Genomic DNA, 9,696 nt, shown 5'->3' with positions numbered 1-9,696 from the left:
TTCCCTGTAAAGCAGGCTTGTAGCTTAAGGATGACAGAATGTACTATTTCTTAAACTGTATGGGTTTCTTAAGAACACACTCTGAAATAGAAACACATTGGTTTAGTAATTGGGATAGTATCTTTGCATCCAATTGCCTCCAATAAATACTAACCATTGAGACTGGATGTTTTGTGCCAGGAAACATTCCTGACCCCCTAAAGACCACCAAGAAGCCGATTCCAATGCAATCATAGGGTAACCCAATCACAAAAGAACTTACATGATATGTACTCACTGATAAGTGGATATTAGCCCAGAAACTTTGAATACCCAAGATTCAATTTGCAAAACATATGAAACTCAAGAAGAATGAAGACCAAAGTGTGGACAGTTCTCCCCTTCTTAGAATTGGGAACAAAACACCCATGGAAGGAGTCACAGAGTCAAAGTTTGGAGTTGAGATGAAAGGACGGACAATCCAGAGAATGCAGCAGCTGGAGATCCATCCCATAATCACCCACCGAATGCAAACACTATTGCATATGCCAGCAAGATTTTGCTGAAAGGACCCTGATATAGCTGTCTCTTGTGAGCATATACCAGTGCCTGGCAAATACAGAACTGGATGCTAAAAGTCAGCTATTGGATGGAACACAGGGCGCCCAATAGAGGAGCTAGACAAAGTACCCAAGGAGCTGAAGGGGGCTGCAAGCCTATAGGTGGAACAACAATATGAACTAACCAGTATCACCAGAGCCCATGTCTCTAGCTGCATATGTAGCAGAAGATGGCCTAATTGGCCATCATTGGGAAGAGAGGCCCCTTGGTCTTGCAAACTTTGTATGCCCCAGTACAGGGGAACACCAGGGCCAAGAAGGGGGAGTGGGTGGGTAGGATGGTACAGGGGACTTTCGGGATAGCATTTGAAATGTAAATGAAGAAAATACCTAACAAAAAATTGGAAAAAAAAAACGTTGGTACTTTGTTGTCCTAGCTATTTGAAGAATTGCAGATGATAAAGCATGGAAAGATATTAGAGAGAGATAACCATTTTATTTATATAAATTAAAAAAAAAACTTTGTAAGAAGTCATTTCTTTTTTTATAATTTAATTTTATTTTTAATTCATTTTTTACACTCCATATTCCATTCCTCACCTCCAATCACCCTCTGACTGCTTCACGTCCCACACTGCCTCCCCATCTCACCCCATCTCCAAGTGGATGCTCCCAACCCCCATCTCACCTGACCTCTAAACTCCCTGGGGCCTCCAGTCTCTTGAGGGTTGGGTACATCATCTCTCAATGAACACAGACCCAGAAGTCCTCTACTGTATGTGTGTTGGGGGACTTCATATCAGCCAGTATATGCTATCTGTTTGGTGATCCAGTGTTTGAAAGATCTTGGGGGTCTTTATTAATTAAGACTGCTGGTCCTCCTACAGGGTTGCCCTTCTCAGCTTCTTTTAGCCTTCCCTAACTCAACAACAGGGATCAACTACTTCTGTCCATTGGTTGGGTACAAATGTCTGTATCTGACTGTTTCAGTTGCTTGTTGGGTCTTTTGGAGGACAGTCATGATAAATCCCGTTTTGTAAGTGCTCCATAGCCTCAGTAAGAGTATTAGGCCTCGGGACCCCCCTTGAGCTGAATCCCACCTTGTGCCTGTTGCTGGATCTTCTTTTTCTCTGACTACTCTCCATTTCCATCTTTGTAATTCTTTAAGACAGGAACAATTATGGGTTAGAGGTGTGATTGTGGCATGGCAACCCCATTCCTCACTTGATGTTCTGTCTTCCTGCTGGAGGTGGGCACTTTATAAGTTCCCTCTCCTTACTGTCAAGCATTTGATCTAAGGTCCCTCCCTTTGGGTTCTGGGAGTCTCTCACTTCCCAGGTCTCTTGTGCATTCTGAGGGTCCCCCAACATCCTATTTCCTGAGGTTTCCTGTTTACATTCTTTCTGCAGGCCCTCAGAGTTTCAGTCCTTTTAGAATTGCTAAATGGGGCCTCATGAAACTCGGAAGATTCTGTAATGCAAAAGGCATATTAGATAAGACAACTCGGCAACCTACAGATTGTGGAAAAAAATCTTCACTAACAGCATATCTGATAGAAGACTAATATCCAAAATATTTAAAGATCTCAAGAAATTGATCATCAAAAACCCAAACAACCCAATCAAATGATGGATAGAACTAAACCAAGAATTCACAACTGAGGAATCTCGAATGGCCAAGAAGTACCTAAAGAAATGTTCAACTTGATAGATTTTTACCTTTGATGAGTATAAAGTGTCCCTCTTTGTCTTTTTAAAATAACTTTGGGTTGAATGTCTGTCTTTGTACCTTTGGTGAGTTTCCTGGGTGGGTTAATGAGTGGGGGAGGGGAGAGGGGATAGGGGATAGGGGATTTTTAGAGGGGAAATTAGGAAAGTGGATAACACTTGAAAATATCTAATAAAAAAGAAATGTTCAAAGTCCTTAGTGATCAGAGAAATGCAAATCAAAATGACCCTGAGATTCCACCTCACACCAATCAGAATGGCTAAGATCAAAACCTTAGTTGACAACACAAGTTGGAGAGGATGTGGAGAATGAAGAACACTCCTCTATTGCTGGTGGGATTGCAAACTGGTACAACCTCTCTGGAAATCAATCTGGAGGTTCCTCAGAGAATTAGAAATAAATCTATCTGAAGATACAGCTATACCACTCTTAGGAATATACCCAAAAGATGCCCTACCATACCACAGGGGTATGTGTTCCACTATGTTCATAGCAGACTTATTTGTGATAGCCAGAAACTGGAAAAAACCTAGATGTTCCATGACAGAAGAATGGATACAGAAAATGTGGTTCATTTACACAATGGAATGTTACTCAACTATTAAGAACAAGGACATCCTGAGTTTTGCAGGCAAATTGATGGAACTAGAAAAAAACATCCTGAGTGAGGTAACTCAGACCCACAAGGACATGCATGGTATGTACTTACTAATAAGTGGATATTAGCCAAAAAATTAATAATAATACAGAATACAGAAGATACAGTCCATAGAACGCAAAATGCTCAACAAGTTGAAGTGTCCAAATGTCTCAGTTCCACTTGGGAGAAAGAAGAGCAATCACAAGTGGCAAGGAAGGGTGTGGGGCATTGGGGTATGAACAGACAGGGATGGTCTCCAGTCAAGCTGAGATGTTGAACCCTGGGACCCAGTGGTGATAATTCACCTACATGGGAAGGAAGGAGTTCTCTCATGTATCCTGGACCCTGGCTCCTGTCGAAGTTACTGCCCCCCACAGCCCCCACAAGAGAAACATGTCTAGAAGTTACATAGGCAATATCCCAAGCTTCTGACCTTCAGGCTAAACTCCTTTCCAGTTATCTAGCAACAGAAAAGAGAGCAGCAGCAATCTTTAAAAGGGGTTGTTTGGCCCTTCTTTGCCCTCTCACTCTCCCTTTCTCCTCTCCTCTCCTCTCCTCTCCTCTCCTCTCCTCTCCTCTCCTCTCTTCTCTCAGCTCGTCTCTCCTCTCTTCCTCTCTCTCCCTCTTATTCTCTAGCCTTTCTTCTCTCTCTTCTTTTCTCCCCTCTCTCCTCTTGGCCATGGCTGGTCTCTCTTTCTCTCTTTTACCTTCTCTCCTTTCTCCATGCCTTTCCATAATAAAGCTCTAAATCCATAGACTTTCTCTCTTCATCATGGTCCACTGTGCTTGGAGGATGGGATAGGCTTTCTCCTAATGAGCTGTTTCTAATATCCCAATGAAAGGTCTTCCTGTGCTCCACTCAAGGTCCTCTGCACTTACTCTTGCCTATGTGGGAACATCTCTTCCCCCAGCCCTCTCTCCTACAACCCTGGGGCTACAGGGTGTAAACCTGGGGCCCCTTTTGGTTTCGAGGACTGCCCCTTGTCTGCCCTCCATTGAGTAGGTCAGAGGCTTAGATGCCCACCGGGGCCAAGTAGAAAGCATCTGGCAGTCCTCCCATGTCCATCTGCCCAGAGCATAGGTGGAACTCTGGCCAGATATGGGCTAAACTCTCTCCCTCCTCTTTCTCCTAGGCCCCTTTTTTAGTTCCCACAGGAGGGAGGGGCCTGGGAGGGAAAATGGACAGGGTGGGGCAAGTTGGGGGAAGAGGGGTACCTGATCTGGTATTGGGTGAGAGAAAAGAAATCATTTCTATTTAAGGAGTCTGTCACTTTTCCTTCTTACACTAAAGTAGTTACTAAAGGTTGATGTCTGCTGTACAAGAAAACCATAAGAACTGTGCCCCGCTATGTATGAAGAACAGGCTCTGTAAAATAATAAGGAATTATGCTTTTGCTTTGAGTTTACTTTTTGCTCTAAGGAAACAGGTGTTGGGGCTACTGATCTGGGACTCATAGAATTTAAGAAATCAAAGCATTTTAAATGATTATTAATTATTAAAACATATAAATTATTAATAATTTATTAAAGCATCGATGATGCATAAATAAAAGCCTGCTTCATACTCTCTGGTAGGGAGAAGGGAACATCATGAGAAATGAGAAAGCAAATGAGAAGGAAGAAGGAATTAAGCTGAAGAATAAAGAACGATGAGAATCTTGATAGAACAGAGTACCTGACCTAGTAGCTTGCATCTACTACTGACTCTGAGTCATTATTGAATCATTGCCATTCTCATTCCCATCTTTCTCAGGACCTTCCTCATGCTGAGGCTGAATCTCAGCAGGATACCATGAAAAGTTCTAATCTAAGAATACTATGAGTACAAGAACATGAAGAGTTCTAGTTCCAAAGACCAGAAATTATTTTCAACAAAATCATAGAAGAAAACTTTCCCAACCTAAAGAAAAGATGCCCATAAACATATAAGAATCTTTAAGAACACCAATTAGACAGGACCAGGAAAGAACATCTGTCCACAGTGTCACAATGGAAACTCTAATTCTACAAAACACAGAAAGGATATTAAAAGAGGCAAATTAAAAGGGCAGGGTTATATAAAAAGGCAGACTCATGATAATTATAACAAAATTATCAACAAAGACTCTAAAAGTTATAGGGCCTGAACAGATAAATTGTAACCTCTAAAAAAAGCTGCATATGCCAACTTAGATACTCAACAAAATTCTCAAACTCCACATGTGGAGAAAGCAAGATATTTAAATCCAGATTTAAACAATATCTATCCACAAATCCAGCTCTACAGAAAATGCTAGGACGAAAACTCCATCCCAAGAAGAATAACTACATCCAAGTAAACAGGAAATAAGTAATTCTATAACAGCAAAAACAAACCAGAGAAGCACACATATTATGTCAAAAAAACAGGAATTGACAATCACTGCTCAGCACCATGGACTCAATTTCCCAATAAAAATACACAGACTAGCAAACAGATCCTAAAACAGGATTCACCATTCTGGTGCATACAAGAAACACAACTCAGGATTTAAGATATGCATTACCTGAGATCAAAAGGCTGAAAAAGATGTTTTCCAAGAAAACAGGCCCAAGAAGCAATCTGGATTACCCACTCTAATATATAATAAAGTATACTTTCAATCAAAATTAATCAAAAGAGACAGGGAAGAATATTTCACTTTCATCAAAGAAAAAATCTACCAAGATGTTTTCCCAATTCTGAACATCTATGCCCCAAACACAAGGGTACTTACAATTGTACAAAAACATTGCTGAACTTAAACTTCACAATGACCCTATTCATAATTAGTGGGAGACTTCAAGATCTAACCTCTCCAATAAATATGTCATCCAGACAAAAACTAAATAAAGAAATAATGAAACTAAATGATGTTATTAATCAAATGAATCTAACAGATATCTACACAACATTTCACCCAAACACAAAAGAATATGCCTGGTTCTCAGCACCTTATGGAACATTATCCAAACTAGAACATATAGTCAGTCACAAAGTAAGCCTAACAGATACAAGAAAAATTGAAATAACATCTTGTATCTTATCAGGTCACCAAGGATTTAAGCTGGAATTTAACAAAATCAGAAACATCAAGAATTTTGAACCCTTATGAAAATTGAACAACTCTATACTCAATCAGGAAATTGGGTCAGGAAATCAATCAATCAATCAATCAATCAATAGCATCCAGGATGTAAATAATAACACAATTAATTAGTTGATTAATTAATTAAAAATCTGTATTCTCAACCATCCCAAATAATACCTTGAAGCAATCGCACTCATTTTCAAGTTGGTAAAATAGATATTGCTGACTCAATCAAAGAATGAAATAAAGAAATATTGTACATTTATACAAGGGAATATTACTCAGCTGTAAAAATGTCATCATGAAATTTACAGTCAAATGAGTGTAAATAGAAACATAATCATCCCCAGTAAGGTAATCCAGATCCAAACTCTAAAAGATGACTATGGTATGCATTTATTTATAAGTGTACATTATCTCTTTTTTGTTTTGTTTTTCTTTTTTTCTTTTTTTATTAGTTTTTTTAAACATTTCGAATGCTATCTCCTTTCCTAGTTTTCCCTCCGAAAAATCTCATATCTCCTCCTCCTGCTCCCTGCTCCCCAACCCACCCACTCCCACTCCTGGTCCTGGTATTCCCCTATACTGGGACATAGAGCCTTCAGAAGACCAAGGGCCTCTCCTCCCATTGATGAATGACTAGGCCATCCTCTGCTACATATAAAGCTAGAGCCACAAGTTCTACTTCCACATTCTTTGGTGGTATAGTTCCAAGGAGCTCTGGGAGTACTGCTTAGTTCATATTGATGTTCCTACTATGGGGCTTCAGACCCCTTCAGCTCCCTGGGTATTTGTCTGGATCCTTCATTGGGGACTTTGTGCTCTGTCGAATTGATGCCTGTGAGCATTGACTTTTGTATTTGCCAGGCAGTGGCAGAGACTCACAGGAGACAGCAATATCAGGCTCCTATCAGCAGGCTCTTGTTGGCATCTGCCTAGTGACTGGGTTTGGTGGTTGTTTATGGGGTTGATATCCAAATGGGGACAGTTCTGGTTCCTTCAGGCTCTGCTCTGAACTTTGTCTGTGTAACTCCTTCCATGGGTATTTTGTTCCCCTTTCTAAGAAGGAATGAAGTATCCACTCTTTGGTCTTCCTTCTTCTTGAGTTTCATGTGTTTTGCAAATTGTATCTTGGGTATGCTAAATTTCTGGGCTAACATCCACTTATCAGTGAGTGAATATCATGTAGGTTCTTTTGTGATTGGGTTACCTCATTCAGGATGATATCCTCCAGATCCATCCATTTTCCTAAAAATTTCATAAATTCATTGTTTTTAATAGCTGAGTAATACTTCATTGTGTAAATGTACCACATTTTCTGTATCCATTCTTCTGTTGAAAGACATTTGGGTTGTCTCCAACTTCTGGCTACTACAAATAAGACTGCTGTGAACATAGTGGAGCATGTGTCCTTGTTACAAGTTGGGACATCTTCTGGGTATATGCCCAGGAGAGGTATTGCTGGATCTTCCCACAATACAATGTTAAATTTTTGGAGAAACCACCAAAAACTGATTTCCAGAATGGTTGTACCAGCTTGCAATCCCACCAGCAATGGAGGAGTGTTCCTCTTTCTCCACATCCTTGCCAGCATCTGCTGTCACCTGCATTTTTATTCTTAGCCATTCTGACTGGTGTGAGGTGGAATCTCAGGGTTGTTTTGATTTACATTTCCCTGACGATTAAGGATGTTGAACATTTTTTCAGGTGCTTCTCAGCCATTCGGTATTCTTTAGTTGAGAATTCTTTGTTTAGCTCTGTACCCCAATTGTTTCCCAATTTTTTTTATTAGGTTTTTACTTTAGTTACATTTCAAATGCTATCCTGAAAGTTCCCTATACCCTCCCCTCCACACTCCCCTATCCTGTAGACACCCAACTTGCCAGCAAGGAAGATGCCACAACAGGATTCTTCTGCACACATTTATTGGGAGAGTTTGATTGAGAAGATGAAAGACCCCGAGCCCCAAAACTGGCACTGGTTAAATAGGCTTAGGAGTGGTGTGGCCATACCTGATTGGTGTTGCTTTCAGTCCCTCATTTGCATGCTCCAGGATGAGCTGTGACTTGGCTCGAAAACTCTTTTGAACATGCGCACATTGGTTGTTTACCAGGACTTGCGGGCAGTGTCCAGCAGTAGCCAGCACCATTTTGTAATGGCGTTATGTGGCTTCCCACACTATCCACCCACTCCCACTTCTTGGCCCTGGTGTTCCCCTGTACTGGGGCATATAAAGTTTTCAAGGCCAAGGGGCCTCTCTTCCCAATGATGGCTGAGTAGGCCATCTTCTGCTACATATGCAGCTAGAGATAAGAGCTCTGAGGGTACTGATTAGTTCATATTGTTGTTCCACCTATAGGGTTGCAGAACCCTTCAGCTCCTTGGGTACTTTGTCTAGCTCCTCCATTGGGGGCCCTGTGTTCCATTCAATAGCTGACTGTGAGCATCCTCTATACCCCATTTTTATTAGGGTTATTTGAATTTATGGAGTCCAGCTTCTTGAGTTCTTTGAATATACAGGATATTAGTCCCCAATTGGCTTTAGGATTGGTAAAGATCCTTTCCTAATCTATTGGTGGCCTTTTGTCTTATTGACCATGTCTTTTGCCTTATAGAAGCTTTGCTGTTCAGGAATTTTCCCCCTATGTCCATATCTTCAAGGCTTTCCCCTACTTTCTACTCTATATGTTTCAGTGTCTCTGGTTTTATGTGGAGTTCCTTGGTCCACTTAGACTTGAGCTTTGTACAAGGAGATAAGAATAGATCAATTCACATTCTCCTACATGATAACTGAAAGTTGTGCCAGCACCATTTGTTGAAAATGCTGTCTTTATTTCCCCACCCCTTTTAGCTCCTTTTCAAAGATCAAGTGACCATAAGTGTGTGGGTTCATTTCTGGGTCTTCATTTCTATTCCATTNATCTATCTGTCTGTCTCTGTACCAGTACCATGCAGTTTTTTATCACAATTGCTATGTAGTACAGATAGAGGTCGGACATGGTGATTCCACCAGAGGTTCTTTTATTGTAGAGTATAGTCTTTGCTATCCTAGGTTTTTTGTTATTCCAGATGAATTTCCAAATTGCCCTTTCTAAATCTTTGAAGAATTGATTTGCAATTTTGATGGGGATTGCACTGAATCTGTAGATTGCTTTCAGAAGGATAGCCATTTTTACTATATTAATCCTGCCAATCCATGAACATGGGAGATCTTTCCATCTTTTGAGCTCTTCTTTGATTTCTATCTTAAGAGACTTGAAGTTCTTGTCATACAGATATTTCACTTCCTTAGAGTCACACCAAGGTATTTTAAATTATTTGTAACTATTGTGAAGGGTGTTGTTTCCCTGATTTCTTTCTCAGCCTGTTTATCCTTTGTGTAAAGAAAGGCTACTGATTTGATTGAGTTAATTTTATACCCAGCTACTTCACTGAAACTGTTTATTAGGTTTAGGAGTTCTCTGGTGGAATTTTTAGGGTCACATATAAATACTATCATATCATCTACAAATAGTGATATTTTGTCTTCTTCCTTTCCAATTTGTATCCACTTGATCTCCTTTAGTTTTCTAATTGTTCTGGCTAGGACTTCAAGTAGTACATTGAACAGGTAGGGAGAAAGTGTGCAGCCTTGTCTAGTCCCTGATTTTAGTGGGATTGTCTCAAGTTTCTCTCCATTTACTTTGATATTGGCAACTGG

Source organism: Mus pahari, chromosome 14 (genome assembly GCF_900095145.1).
Source record: "Mus pahari chromosome 14, PAHARI_EIJ_v1.1, whole genome shotgun sequence".
Classification (NCBI taxonomy): Eukaryota; Metazoa; Chordata; class Mammalia; order Rodentia; family Muridae; genus Mus; species Mus pahari.
Note: the sequence above shows the minus strand (reverse complement) of the source record.